We start from the raw sequence: 15696 nt of genomic DNA, 5'->3' as shown, positions 1-15696 counted from the left end.
TAACTAAATCGGGTCCAAATATCAAAGAGACAGACTCCCAGAAGAAGAAGCATGATGATATCTAAATATCAACCAAATCTCAAACACTTGTCGAAGTAGGGGCTGTCGAAGATGACATCTGATCCCATGACCTCAAAGTGGTCTTAAGACACGAGACGTAATGTAGGCTAGGGTGATAAGGTAACAGAAATGAAGAGAAACTAGGTCCAAATACCCAATGATAAAAAACTCATGCCCTCATGTATAAAATGCAACATGTATAGAAAAGCTCATGAGCCATGGACTTGAGGGTGCCCAATGTGAATATAATATCAATAATGGAATAATGAAGCAAATCAAACTGATTAATGAGATATGTGAAGATGATGCAAAGGAAATGTCAAACTGGCATAAGTTAATGTAAGAAAAGAACAAGGGGGTGAAGCGAATAGGATGAATCACAAGCAATGACGAGGATGATAGCGAAACAATGAATATATGAAGAAAAGTGATGAACAACTCAAATCAATCATGGAGTGAAGTCACATCAACAATAAATGTAATGATAGAAAGGACAATGACCTAGAGCCCCTAGGAGAAAGTCACTCATCTCACTCTCAAAGGGATATGACAAAGTGAATATAAAGAAAAGAGGATCTTAGAAAGCTCACATATGGACTCTCAACAACAAACATACTCAATAAAGTGACCCTCGGATATCAATATACACACCCAACGATGGAGAATACTATGCACATACACACATGTGCTTATTTTCATTTTCTTTTTTTTTTCCATCATTTTTTTTTACATATATACAAACGCAAATACCTTGAACATGAACAAAATAAGCTCCAAAGATGATAAAATCAATAATGGATAGACAAACTCTCAAGTGCTAAATGTACCATAAACTCTTTATGACGAGATAACCTTCTCAAACTAAGGATCTCTAAATCAATGTCCGTAGGATAGATAGTGAAAATAATGTGACTATCCTCTATGTAATGAACTGAGGAGAATCACTACTCAGGGTGGAGAGAATATTAAGCAAAACAAGTAGTAGATAGAATAAAGAAGAAGAGATGAAGAACACAACCAATGAGATATGATGGAATGCAGTAGTGTGATGGTAGGAAAAATAATGAGAGAAAGATGCACCCGTAGGCCCAAGGCTCATGAAACTCCTATATGAAGCATGCATACACCAAAGGGCCCTTATCCTAGTGTAGAAATGCAAGCAAGGCAATAAGAAAGAAATGCTCAGATGCACATGTGAAGCTCAATGGGCTAGCAAAGGTCTGTTTGTCAAAAAAGAATAACAAGTATATGGCTAACCGAAATGATGGTCACCCATCCTATGACCATGGTCTCAAAGATAATACTTCTTCAACTAATCTACATTAGTTGGCTCTGAGAATCGGTTTCCATCTAGATCCATCAACCATGCAGCGTCCTCTGAGGCCAACTCCCTAATGAAATAAGGTTCATCCCAATTGGGTCTGAATGTCCCTCGAGGATCTCCTGGAATAGATGAATCTTAATGACCTATGAGGTAAGATGAACAAGATGTGCAAAAAGAAAGTCATCATAAGAGCCACACAAGTACAAAAAAAAGACTCAAATCTATATGTAAAAAAAACTAGGAACATTGTCAAAACAAGAGACAAAATCTAGTAATATGTCTAATGAAAATGGTGGGCCTACAAGGTCGGACTCTACCATAACCGGGCTAGCAATGCCCTCAAATACATAATCAAAATAAGCAAGAAAAATATATCAGCTCTGAATCAGGTGAAGTTGAATCTCTTCTGAACTCCTGATGACAAAGACTCCAAACATATATAAAAAAAGATGGATCGTCTCTAGCTAAGCAATGCTAACCATCTAACTAACATCTAATGCATCCACCTCAAACTCATCATAAAGAATTGCCCGGTCTACATGTCTCTAGTCTAAGAGAAAACACTAGTATCCTCCATGAGATTTCTAATCCAGTATGATAGGCTCTGACTCAGTATCATTTGATCTCATCATCTGTACATTGTCATCATCAACATGATCAATGGAAGGAATACTAACTGTAGAGGGGGAACCACATGAGTAGAATGAGCAATCACAGGGTCGGAAGTCACACCTAAATGATCCAAATTGATCGAATCCCAATCAATAACATCTTGAATGGCATGTCGAAGAGCAGTGCACCAATTTGTGTCATGTCCTTGTCTTTGGTGGTAGGAACAATATAGGTCCATCCTAAACTGTGGTGGGATTGGCTGAGAAAGAGGCTTAGGCTCCAACGAGGTCAATAATCTAACATTCATGAGCTTTTGAAGAGCCTAGTCCAACAGCATTCCTAACTAAGAGAAACATCATGATATCCTCGGAGCAAAAGAAGTGCAAGACTGTGGAGGTTTGACTTTGGGAATGGAAGTAGAAGGTCTTCCTATGAACCGAGTAGCATAGCTTGTCCGTGGGAGAGTAAAATTCGGGGTGGAATCGACTATCTATATTGATATCGGGAGTAAGGATAATATCCCATAGCAGCATGTGAGGGTGACTAGTGACGTCTGAAGGTCCTCTGTCTGGTAGGAGAAATAGTACTGACATTTGGCCTTTGCTCTTCTGATGGATTCTTCCCCTTAGAGTCAATAGGGAAAAAATCTGGCCATAATCTTCTCGCAATACCGTCTTCTACACTAAAAAGAGCCATGACCAAAGATCCAAAATCTGTAAAAGGTACTCTAATCACATGTCTGGCAATCTTGGGCTGTAATCTCCTCACAACCATCTGTATCTGCTCTCTCTCAGTAGGTCGGTCAATAACCTAAACAAACTTCTCCCTCCAACGGGAGATGAAATAAGAAATTGACTCATCAGACCCTTATTTCAATGTGTTTAACTCATTCTTCGATACATCTACACCAGTATTAAAAGCGAACTGTGGTATAAACTCTTGAGCTAAGTCCTCCCAAGTCCTACGACGAGAGGAATCTAATGATGCATACCAACATTAAGCTGCGCCACTCAAAGATAATGGGAATAGAACAATCAACTAGGTCTCGTCCAATCCATAGGCCCTTATAATGTTGCTATAGAGTCTAAGATGAATGCGAGGACAACCGATGCCAATATATCTGTCTATATCCGGTATCCTGAACTTGGCAGGTAAATTGGCCACTGGTATCCCATCAAAATCGTCGTAAGAGACTGAACTATCTAACACCCTAATCTGTCTGATCTGTTGCTCGAGACGATCCATGAGAGCATGTACATCCTCAGAGACTGTGGTCTGTGCTATAACAGGTGGAGTAACCCCAAACTGACCATGTAGCATGAAAGACGAGGCATGTGGCACTGATGGTCCGGGAGGTGGGGATTAGTGTATACCTTGTTGAGTGTCAAGCTTTTGATTGAGACTATCTATGACCTCCTGAATAGAAACCATAGTGGTTGTGAACTAATCAACTATGACGGCCTGCGGATCCATATATGTCTAATCAATGATGCAAAACAACCTATCGTCAACTCTAATTCAAGATGGAAAACTGAAACTGAGACGAAGAGCAAATCCTATAAAGCATGGGGAAACGAGATAAGGCACGACAGGAAAAAAGTACAGGAGATATGCTAGACTAAACTAGAAGAAACAAGTCAACACAATGCAGAAGAGTGGTCCAATTGAAACTTAAGCTTGCACTGATCTTTGAGGACTCTCTACTAGAGATCAAAAGAGGGAGTACTGGATCCGAACTATAACTAAAGAGGCTTTGAAGGCCCTCAGATGCACCCATGTGTAAGAGAAAAAATCCTAATCGAATGATCTAAGGCTCAACCTATAAGGTTAAGGTGGCTCTAAAAAGAATAAGGGTGGACTTTAAAGGATCCCTAACAAAAACGATCATACCCTCCACCAGTACGCAACCCTCTGCACGCCTTCAAAAAAACGGGCGTTTCCATGCAAGGTGGTCATCACTTCCACACATACACTACCCCGACATCTCAAGGGGTTTCCTATGGTGAAAGCTCTCGCAACTCTCAACACTCAGTAGTCAACTAAAGTGCACAGTGAGTGGTGTGGGTACATTCGAAAATCCTATGAAGCTAAAACAGAAAAAAAAAAAAACACTAGTCACATAAATATCCATGAAACCTAGCTCTAGGCTATATAGGTCTTCAAAGATCGGACTCTAATCAACATCAATGTGTCCAACTCCTCCAAAATGCTCCCAAACATCGATATAGTCCGTCGCTAAACCCTACTCCTAACTGCTAACTCTGTCAAAGGAACAAGTACACATAAGGTCTCACACTTGCAAATGTAAGAATTGAAATAAAGAAAATGACCGAAACCAGAGGGTTGTAGGTAAGAGGATAGAAATGCGACCCACATAGACAAAAAACACATGCATCACACAAAAGAAGAGCAGTCATGCAAAGAACAGTTATATCACTCATATCTACACACAAGTTAGGTAGAGATAGGATAAACAAGATAGGTATATAGCAGAATGGACAATATGTTGAGACAAACAAGATAATATACAACAAATAGAATCAATCATGCCAAAATGAATGAGATATACAAAAATGATAATATACATGTCAAGGAAAGCAAGATAATCATACAACAAGAAGAGCCACTATACAAAAGCAGGTAAGAGAATCAATCGATATAATCAACATGTGAACATCTCCAATGAACAATAATAACTAAACATGCATCACGGATAAACATATCAAAACTCTCAACATGTAATCAACACCCAATCATACAAAAACATATAGAGAGGGGTATCAACTGATCGACCAATCAAACGCCACATTTTCCTCAACTTGAGTTCAAGTTTGACCCTCTAAACATTCCCTAGTGGAGTTGCCATTTTGTGGACCCCGTATTTCTGCACGCATGCGTTTCCCACTTAATGGCGCAACTCGCTTTTCATTCATTTGGTGAAAATTTGATTTTTTTGAAAAAGGCTTGGAGTCGCCACTTATTTTTGTTTTATTTTTTTTAAGGGAAAACACAATAAGAAAGAAAACCCTAATTGTGACTCCTTAATCGGAAAGACAGTCTGTGAAAAACCAAAACCAAAGTCGGGTCCAGGGATCAGGTTACCTATTGGAAAGGTACGGTGGTGAGTCGGAGCACCTCTTTAAGCCCGTATACATACAACCTCTACTAAACAAATTAAGGGATTTGTGGTAATTAATTAATTGATCATAGATACCAAGATTGAATAAACGAAACAATATACACAAAGATGATGACAAAACAAAATTACAAGAATGTACAAAATAAATGACAATAGAATTATGCAAATTGATTTATTGAATTAATAAAAAAATTGAAAAAATTTAGTTTTTTGAAAATTTCAAAGGATTTTATTAAAAACAATTTTGAATGAGTGATTTCAATTTATTTATTTATAAAATATTTTCTTCAAGTAATTTGATTCAATTTCATTTGTATTTAATTTTTAAAAAAAAAAGTTATTTACACTTATTGTATCAAAAGAATCTATTACAAAATTTCAATTTGGCAACAAAAATTATTTTTACTTGATTTTACCATAAAGGAATGAAATTTTACAATTTAATTTAAAAAATTATTTTGATTTATTTTCATTTAAGAAAAGTAACTTATACAAATCATATATATATATATATATATATATATATATATATATATATATATATATATATATAAATTTATTTGCAAAAGAATTTTTAATTAAAAAAAAAGAGACTTTTATAGCTTTATTTACAAAAATGTTAAAATTCAATCCAACCTTTTTAATAATAAAAAATTATTTAATAGAAAAGAGAAATGTCTTAATCCCTTTTTTATTTATCAACATTATTATTTGGTTTTATTAAAAAAAAATAGATTGATTGAAGATGAGATTTTATCTTTATTTGATTTAAAGGAAAGTTTTTCAATTTTATTAGAACTTAAAAACAATAATAATAATAAATAAATAAATAAAAATAAATAAATGAATAAATAAAACTTTGATTCTATTTGTCTTTAAAGATTTGGATTTTATAAATAAATAAATAAGAGTTTATCCGATTTTATTTAAAGAAAACCAATTTTTCATGTTTTATTTACCAAAATGTGTTTATTTTATTTATTTTATTTTTTTTATTTTTTATTTTTTATTAAAAACATAACCTTATCTAAAAAGAAGAATAAAACCAATATATACAAAAATTAATAAATAAATAGGAGGATATGGATAAACATACAACTTTACAGTGCAGTGCAATCCCATTAGCATTGGCTCTCCATAACTCCCCAAACAAAGCTCAAAAAATACAAACCAAAATTTCTCAACCTCACTACACACAGAAACTCAAAAAAATACCAAGAGATCGAGAGAATTTAGAGCCATATCCCCCCACCTCCTTTCAAGTTGCCAGTGATCCTTTTATCCCAAATCAGGTTCCACCAACTTTCGGCACATGCCCATACCCTACTTCAACCACCCCAACTGCTCTCATTTTGCTCTTCCCACTCTCAACACAATGCTAAAACATAAAGAAATACAAGAAATGTCATAGCCCATTGAAAATATTTTAATCAAGCCCAATTTAATATCCAAAATATACAAGCCCAAATCACATAAGTTAGCAACCTAAATCAATAACTATGCAAGCCCAACATCTCAAATAAAAAAATCAAGTCCAATTAAGAAAATAGGTCCAACCTAAAATGCAATCTAAATATCAACAAAACCAAAGCCCAAATAATATTGAAAGTAGGCTCAAACCCGAATTCAAGCCTAAAACAGTTACTATGTAAATCAAGATGGAAATTTCCTTTTTACCATTAATCTCACCTTGAAACCAAACAACGATGGTAGAAATGATGACGATAGAGTTGAGCGGCACGGCAGCCATGAGTCACTCGGCTGGAAGTAAAAAGGGATGAACGCTCTTTACGGAAACCATGGATGCAATATTTCATATCAGAAAATCTGAGAAAATGAAAGCGAAAAGATGTACGAAAATAGAGAGATAGATAGATAGATAGAGAGAGAGAGAGAGAAAGAGAGAAAGAAAGAAAGAAAGAAAGAAAGAAAGAAAGAAGTGTGACTAGAGGAGATTGACAATTGGCAGTGGCGCCATTAGCACTGATGCCACAGACAGTGGTGTCGCCGATAGTGGTGTCGCCTGTAGTGAGAGGGGTAGCGTCGTGGGTATGAAAATGGGAAGGAAGAGAAAAGAAAATATAAAGAAAGAAAGAAAATATAAAGAAAGAAAGAAAATAGAAGAAAAATGAAAGAGAAAAAGAGTGGGAATGGATGAAGTCTGTGAGTGGGCGGAAGAATGGGGAAAAAAAATGGCCTTTAGGGTTTGACTTTTGGAATGGATGGTGGAGATTAAAAATGAAAAAGAATGGGATTAGTTCTCACATATGGTTATAGAAAGTTGGGCCTAGGGTTGGGCCAAAATTAAAATGGAATGAGCTTAAATAAACACAATCAAAATAAGCTCTATAAATAAATAAATAATATTAAATAAAAATAAAATAAAATAAGTGAGAATGGGTATGAGACGAATTTTGGGGTTTACAGTAGGGGTTAAGGGTATTTGAGGGATTAATAAAGTATAATATTCATCGACTTAATTTTTACACTTTATTTGAGTCTTGAGCTTAAATGTGCATAATATATGGATCTTTAGTCAATTTTGAGGCTCATCTCACCTCTCAACACAATTCTCCCAATAATAATAGGCTCACATGCTTGTTTATTACTCTTAACAAGCCGACCCATTTATTACACAAGTAATAGGATACAACCTGTTTAATAAATCGTTTAAGTTGATCTGAGTAAGAATTAATACGGAAAACTCATTAACACAGTTTTAACTTGTTAAACCTATTAACACATTTTTTAACTGATTTTAAATTTAAAATTTATAAATGTATTATTTTATAATACTTTTTAGTTGCTTTAATTTTTATAAATCTTAATTAATTTAATTATATAAGTTTAATTCTAATATATTTATATTATAAAAAATTATAATTTTAATTCTACACTTGTTAAGTCTTTTAATTATAAAATATTTTTAATTTTTATAATCAAATATATAAAATTTTACTTAGTTAATTATTTAAACTTTTTAATTCTATGTTACTTATAATTAATTTTTTTTTAATATTTATAATTTTTAAATACATGAAACTAATAAATTTATATGAGTTGACCATACATGGGTTGACTCATAAATATGTCATTTGGAATATTTGGGTTAAACGGGTTGAGTAGTTAAATCAGAACACATCCCATTTACATAAATATGTAAATTTGACATGATTAAATAAATAGGTTATTTTAACATGATTAAATATTTAGGTTAAATGGGTTGAATAGTTAAACCCGAACACATCTCGTTTATTAAACAAGTTATAGAGGTTAAGACAATTACGGTGTGAATATACTTAATCCAAACCACTAAAATTTGTATTGTTTTTAAGTCATGTTAACATTTCATGTCAAAATTATCACCCTTAAACTTCAATAAGTTTCTAAAAATTAGAATTAGATTTAGTTTCTAAAAGTCAAAGAAAATATTTTATTTTGAGTTATTGATTTAATTTTAATTTATTCCTACAAAATTTCAATATATTTTTTCGGAGTTTTTGTTTTGTTAAGTATAATGTAATATTTGAATAAGAGCAATAGAAGATAATAAATTTTTAATTCTACTCAATTACTTATCTACATTTATATAATTATTTGTATATTTAATCAAGCTTGTTACTCTAGCAAATTAGTATCAAAGCCACATGAAAAAGATAACAAGTGGGATATATTTGTTTCAAGCACCCCAACTCAATAAAGACAATTACGATAGTTGGAGTATCAAGATGATCAAGACTTGACTTGGTTCACAAGATGCATGAAAGGTTATAGAGGAAAGTTACAAAGCCACAAGATGAAACCACTGTATCCTAAATCAAAAGGATTTTTTTTATAAAACAAAAAATATGATAAAAAAAGACAATAAACTCTTGTCATCATCTATCAAGCAATGAATGAAAATACTTTTCAAAATATTTCAAGTGCAACTGTTGTCAAGAAAGCCTAGAAGATATTTTAAAACATACATAAAAGAGTTGATAAACAAGAAAAATTCATCCCCAAACTCTTAAAGGATAATTTGAAGTTTGAATATAAAAAATTTGGAATCAATCTCTAATTATTTTTCTAGAGTATTGGTTGTTGTGAATTTAATAAAAACAAATAGTGAAAATTTGTATAATGTTCATGTGATTGAAAAAAAAAACTATAATCTTTATGTTTCAACCAAGTTATGTGTAATGCAAGTGATACAAACCTGAATGCTCAACAGAGATAATGCATAAATGGAATAGTGAAAGAAGAACCTGAATTATAATATAAATATTAATGAAATTCATTTGTTGTTATATCGTGCCATGCTTTTAAGGGTTATATCTTAACAATCTCTCAGTAGCCCTAAAAGCATATTGGGCACCATAGAAAGAACCTATCCCACAGTCATATCATCTATTTTAAATCACAAATCAAGTAGTATTTTCTCTCTATGTGTTTTCTTTTCCAATGGTTTCTTAGTTCTTTGGACTGTACCACCATCTCATTGTTATCACAAAACAAGATCGTGAGCAATACAACCAAGGTAACTACCCCTAGTCCCATGAGGAACTTCCTAAACCAGGAAAATGTTGGAATAAAACATTTAAAAGCAAGACATAATGTAAAAAAAGTTAATTTTAACTACTTTGTCCTTATTTGCATTTAGGCATACATCACTTACATTATAGATGACTTAGGTTCATTAGGAGTAATACGGAAGATCTAGGTCACGGGTTCCTTTGTAAGTTGATGAGTTGCTCATAGTCGATTCATGGACTTAGGCAATCTATATGAGATTATAACGCATTACCTCCTAATTGGATGGACGACTTGTCTTAGTCATTGGGATAGATTTTCAGTAGTAAGTGTATTAATGTGTATAGTTACACATTGGATGGGACTTACAGTGATGTTGAGATTTTTGTTTATTACGATAAAGCCCTAAAAAACACGAAATGATGTAATAGAATTTAGATTCATTAATAAACTTATTTATTTATGTTTTTGGTTCCTTTTATCATCCCTTATGCATTAATTGGTTAGTTAAGTATTCATGACAATATCACTTGAATTTGTATATGACTTGGGTGCATTAGAAGTTGTATAGAAAATCCAAGTCATGGGTTTTTTACAAGGTGATAATCATGTGAAACAAAATTAACTTGATTAAGGAAAACACCCAAGAGTTGGGATGAATAGGTTGATTATTTTTTTTAAAAAAATATTCAAATTAAATAATAATTGAAGCACTTGAGAAAGGTGGGTTTCTCCCTCTTTCTCTTAAGGATGGCTAGGTTTGCTATATCTTTTTGGAAAACGAGTTATAAAAGTCTAAAATCCTAATCCTTTAAGGGGTATTTATAGGCTTCCATGTGAACTTAAGTAACTTAAGCCCAAATTGGGTTTGGTCACCTAATCCATCCCACTTAGGTCTTAATTAATGAATTAGCTTTATGGGCTTTAATTAATTAATTAGCCCAATCCAAAAAGTTCATTCACAAGATTTAGTGCAACTTGTGTTTTTACTGAAATGTCCTCATACACTTGTGAATTACAAACTTAGAATCTCTCAAACAAAACGTGCCACCATGAAAAGCAAGGATTATTAGGACCCATAGGAAAATACTAACTCCCTCATAATCCAATTTTAAAGTTAACTCAACATTCTACTAAAGAGAATCAATTGCACTCCAATATCTTATATAATTACAATCAAGCAAAGTTGATCAAGTCGATGACCTACTATCCATTGCATATAGACCCTATAAGGTGGTGTTCGTAATCTAATAACCTAGTGTTATCAACTTATCAAAATTACCTTTCAAATCCTTAAGTCATAAATACTCCTATTATGTGATCAACTGACTTATTCTAGCTCACAAAGAACATCAAATTCTATTAAAAGAATTGTTATGAATATAGTCTTCTTGATCACATGCCATTTGGATCATCCTAGATGACATATTATCGCAATCCTTGTAATATGGATGTTCCTAAATCAAATCCCATCTAATGAAGATGTTATAGGCATTGTAGAACTCATCTATCCCGTGCTCTTCGACCTAATTTCTCCCTCCAAGGATTTTTGGCACAAGAAAATTATGAGCTTTCTCTCTCTCTCTCTCTCTCTCTCTCTCTCTCTCTCTCTCTCTCTCTCTCACTTCTCCCTTCTTTGAGAGTGGTTAGGGTTCCTTTATTTGGAATTTCAAAAAATTGAAAAAAAAAAAAGAAGACTAAAGTCTTAATCCCTAAGGAGGTTTGTATACTTTTCCTTATGAGCTTAAGTGATTTAAGCCTAAATTGGGTTTGGGTCACATAATCCAGTCCACTTGAGTCCTAATTAGCCTAATGACCTCTAATTAATTAATTAACCCATTCTAAAAAGTCAATTCATAAAATCTAATGCAATCTTGCATTTTTACCAAAACGCTCTTATGCACACTTATGAATACCATACCTAAAATACCCTTAAAACATGTCACCATGAACTAGGAGCTCAAGTAAGGAACACTTAGACCCATAGGAAAATATTGGCTCTCTCATAATCAAATTCTGAAGTTAACTCAACACCTCACTAAACAGAGTCAATTGCACTCTAGTATCCTACGAAATCACAACGAGATAAAGCTTGAGTCTATTACTTACTATTCATTGCATGCAAACTTCTCATGAATTGGTTTTTATAATCTAACAAGGTAGTGCTATCAACCTATCAAGATTACTTCTCTAATTCTTGAGTTACAAATCCTCCTACTATGTGATTGACCGCGATTCTCTATTGTCTAAAATACCAAGCCTAAATTACTTAGCAACTCTGGTTAAGGAAACAAGAGAAAGAGTCACTACTATTATTTTAGTACTCTGGGTATTGTTCTCAAGGACCTATGGAAGTTGTCAAACTAGGTCTAAAAGATTGATTTTTGCTAAATTCTTGAATTGGAAAAATATAAAAATTTGATTTGAAAAAAATTGAATTTAATAAAATAAACCTTCAAAAAAATTGTAAAAAAATGATTGATTTCTAATTCAAATGGTTCAAGATTGGGGGTTCCACAATCCAACTTTGGGTATGCGGTCTCAGGCAAAACTCAAAATATGGGGTATTCAAAATATGGGGTCAAACGAGATCAACATGAGTTCCATAACTTAGAGTTGCATCTATATCCTAACTTTTAATATTTCATTCCATTACTAAAATACCAAATAGATAAATAAGTATGAAAATTGGTTTTATGTCTAGGAGTTAAGCCTTTACCACTTTGTGTAGATTTGTCTTAAGGTAGATAACAATAGCAAAACCTCATATAATTAAGGATTAAGAATTACCAAGAATCCCTAGTATCAAGGAATTGACTATTGTATTATCCTCTAATTCAAACTAAAACGAGAACATATTTATATTTTCATTTTTTTATGCCTCAACCTTTCATTCATTTCATTTTTAGTTTGATTTTACCCATTATTTTCCTTTGACTCTAACCTTAGGTTTTCATGTTTCACACCCTAAGATAGTTTTTTAGCCTCTCATGGTGGCGATTTCATTCACACAATCCATAAAAGAATAATAAATAACCATTATTGAATAAAAGAAATTAGAAACAATTTATTAAAATAAAGAAAACAAACCGAGAATCTTCAATGTCATCTTATTTTCCTAAGAGAATCCAGGAACATCAAATAATTCCAACACACCTAAAAAAGAATTTTAATGTCCTATTTACAAACTAAAAGTTAAGTTGACACATGACAAAATCCTAGAGAACATGTAAAATCTTCTTTCCAAATCAATGGCTCTCAATAAAAGTTGTAAAAATTTGAATCATGAGAGCCTTTAATGAAAAGATGTTGATTTCGCATGAGGATGATCCATTTTGCATGGTCATGCGAAATATAGATGGATTGGCAACATTCTAATGTCATTTTGGCGCATTAGGCATGGTCGAGCAAAAAATCGCATGTTCATGCCAAATTTATTTCCAAGTTGCTGAAAAAACAATCTTTATGTTCCATTTCTCATGATCATGCAAAAATTTCGCACATTCATGTGAAACTAACACTCCTTAGATTCCTCTTTGTGTAGTTCTCTTCAATCATCCATATCTTCTTCATTTCAACTCGGATTTGCACATCGTTTATAGTGTTGGATTCTTGATTTATTGAGCTCCAAAATGATATATAGCATACCTAAAAATGACCTCAATAAGTACTCTAAATATCACCTCAAATTGATAGTATATGTTGCTTCTAGAATTTGAGTTCCAATTGGAATGTATGAACTTTACGCCATATTCTTCAACCTTTTTTCTTGTGTTTGCTTGCTCTCCAACTCTTTTCATAACCTTTATTTTTTATCTCTCATGCTATAAATTTCTCCACTTTTATTTATCAAAATTTTCCTCATGGTTCACACTCTTGGAGCTCATTCTAATCATATCTAGTCTCACTTCTACCATGACTAAAAATGGCTTCTCCAACTTGCATTCTTTTCATCATTTAAAACTAAGATTTAGCTCAAGATATATGTTAGATTCATGAGTAGGGTCTTAGCAACAATTCAAGTTAAGTTGGGTGAATTGAGTCTTTATATTTGCATAATCCCTTTCTATATGTGCCATTAGAGCACAATTTGTGTCTCTAATCAATGATCAACTAACATACTTTGGTTCCAAGGAGCATATGTCAAATTCCACTAAAGAAATCATTGTGGTCATAGATTCATGATCACATGTCTTTTGAATCACCTAATGAGACACATGATCTCAATCTCATGAGATATCATGGTATCTCTATTTAGGATACCTATTGTGACCAGCCTCCATTTATAGTAACTTAATCTGTAAGGATATATGACCACATTAGGGTCCTACCCATAAGTCAAAGCCTATTGTTGATTTTAGTACAAACTCAATACCTCTTAAGGTTGAGAGTTCATGTAACATAGTAACATGGTGAATCATGATTATTTTATAACCTTATATCATGATTTACCATAAGTCCTATTCAATGTGTAATCATACATACTAGTGTACTCACAATGGGAACCTCATCCTAACAACCAAGGACCATTCCAACAATTATGAGGTAGTGCACTATAGTCTCTACTCGATTACATAAATCCATGAATTGACTATGAATAACTTATCATCTTATAAGGAACTCGTGACTTATATCCTTTGTGCAACTCCTAATGTACCCAAGTCATGTCTTATGCAAGTAATATAGGTTGAATGCTCAAAATAATGTCAAGGCATAAAAAGGAATAACAATGGGACAATAAAGTATAATTTTGTTACATCATGTCTTGCTTTTAGGGACTTAATCCCAATAAACTCCCACTAGCCCCATAAGCAGACTAGGCACCGTATAAAGAGTTTGCTCCACAATCACATCAGCTCTCTAAACTATCTCACATAAAAGGTATTAATTCTTCTCTATGTATTTTCTTTTCTAGTGGTACCTTAATTCTTTATACTGTGTCACTACCTTACTGTTTTCACACAATAGCATCTTGGATGATATAATCAAGAGAACCACCCCTAAGCCAAAAAGTTTCCTTTATTGCTTCAAAAGCAACAAAAAAAGGCCATTTAGAGTATACATATACCTAGAGGATGACTTGCAAGAGTGGTCATTAGACTGAAAGTCTAATTATCAATACCTAAGAAGTCCCAACTCATCGCAAAGACTCACAAGCACATATTCTTTTATTCTCCTAAGATACTTGAGCATATACTTGACATCTGCTCAAAACTCTAATAATAGATTGGACTGATATTTACTTACCATCCCTACAACAAAGCAAATATCCAGTTTAGCACATAACATCACATACATAAGGTTACCCATTGTAGAGACATGGAGTACTACCTTAATGTGATTTTTCTCCTTAGATGTCCAAAGACATTGATCCTGAGAAATACAACTCCAAACTTAAAAGTAGCAAACCCTTCTTGGAGTCCTTCATTATGTAGTTGATCACCAAATGCTTTTTAGTGTAGGTCATATAGCGTAATTTTCCTATTCTTGCAATTCCAAAAGACCTTAAACTCAAGAATATATTGTGCTTCTTCTATATTTTCATCTAGAACTAAGTAAACAACCAAATCTTGACTAACAACAATATCCCTACATCATTCGCAATGAGTAGACTATCATGCTTTCTTACGCCTTCTTGTACACACAAGGCCTTTTGCTATGAAAATATCTAGTTGTTGTATTTCATAAATGAGATGCATCACAATGGATAGAAGCACTCCAATGGATTTGAGTATGACTATTATTGAAAAGGTTTTCCATAGTTGAAACAATGTTTCAAACTATAACCTTTAGTTGTAGAGCCACATAAATCTCAAACTTTCCATCTACTCCTTTATTCCTCTTATAAACTAACTTACACTATGGGTTTTATCGCTTCAAGTGCATTTACGAGAACCAAGACTATGTTAGAATACAAGGATTCTAACTATCCTCTCATAGCTCATTGCCAAGAATGAGCATCAGTACTGCTAATTCCTTCATCCTAATCCGTGGAATACAAATCCTGCTATATATGATGAGATACTAATGTACTAAAAGTAATGGAAAT

The 15696-nt window shown here is 33.1% G+C and overlaps 1 long non-coding RNA gene across 1 annotated transcript; it reads right to left on the bottom strand.

Moving 5' to 3' along the window:
* Positions 1–6241: 6241 nt before the first annotated feature.
* LOC109123573 (uncharacterized) lies at positions 6242–7233 on the bottom strand. Its single transcript, XR_002031350.2, has 2 exons — positions 6825–7233; positions 6242–6513 (listed from the first exon to the last, which is right to left on the bottom strand). It is a non-coding gene; the product is annotated as an uncharacterized LOC109123573 (long non-coding RNA).
* Positions 7234–15696: the final 8463 nt, after the last annotated feature.

This window comes from Vitis vinifera, chromosome 1 (assembly GCF_030704535.1).
Source record: "Vitis vinifera cultivar Pinot Noir 40024 chromosome 1, ASM3070453v1".
Classification (NCBI taxonomy): domain Eukaryota; kingdom Viridiplantae; phylum Streptophyta; class Magnoliopsida; order Vitales; family Vitaceae; genus Vitis; species Vitis vinifera.
Note: the sequence above shows the minus strand (reverse complement) of the source record. Positions and strands in the feature narration are given on the sequence as shown.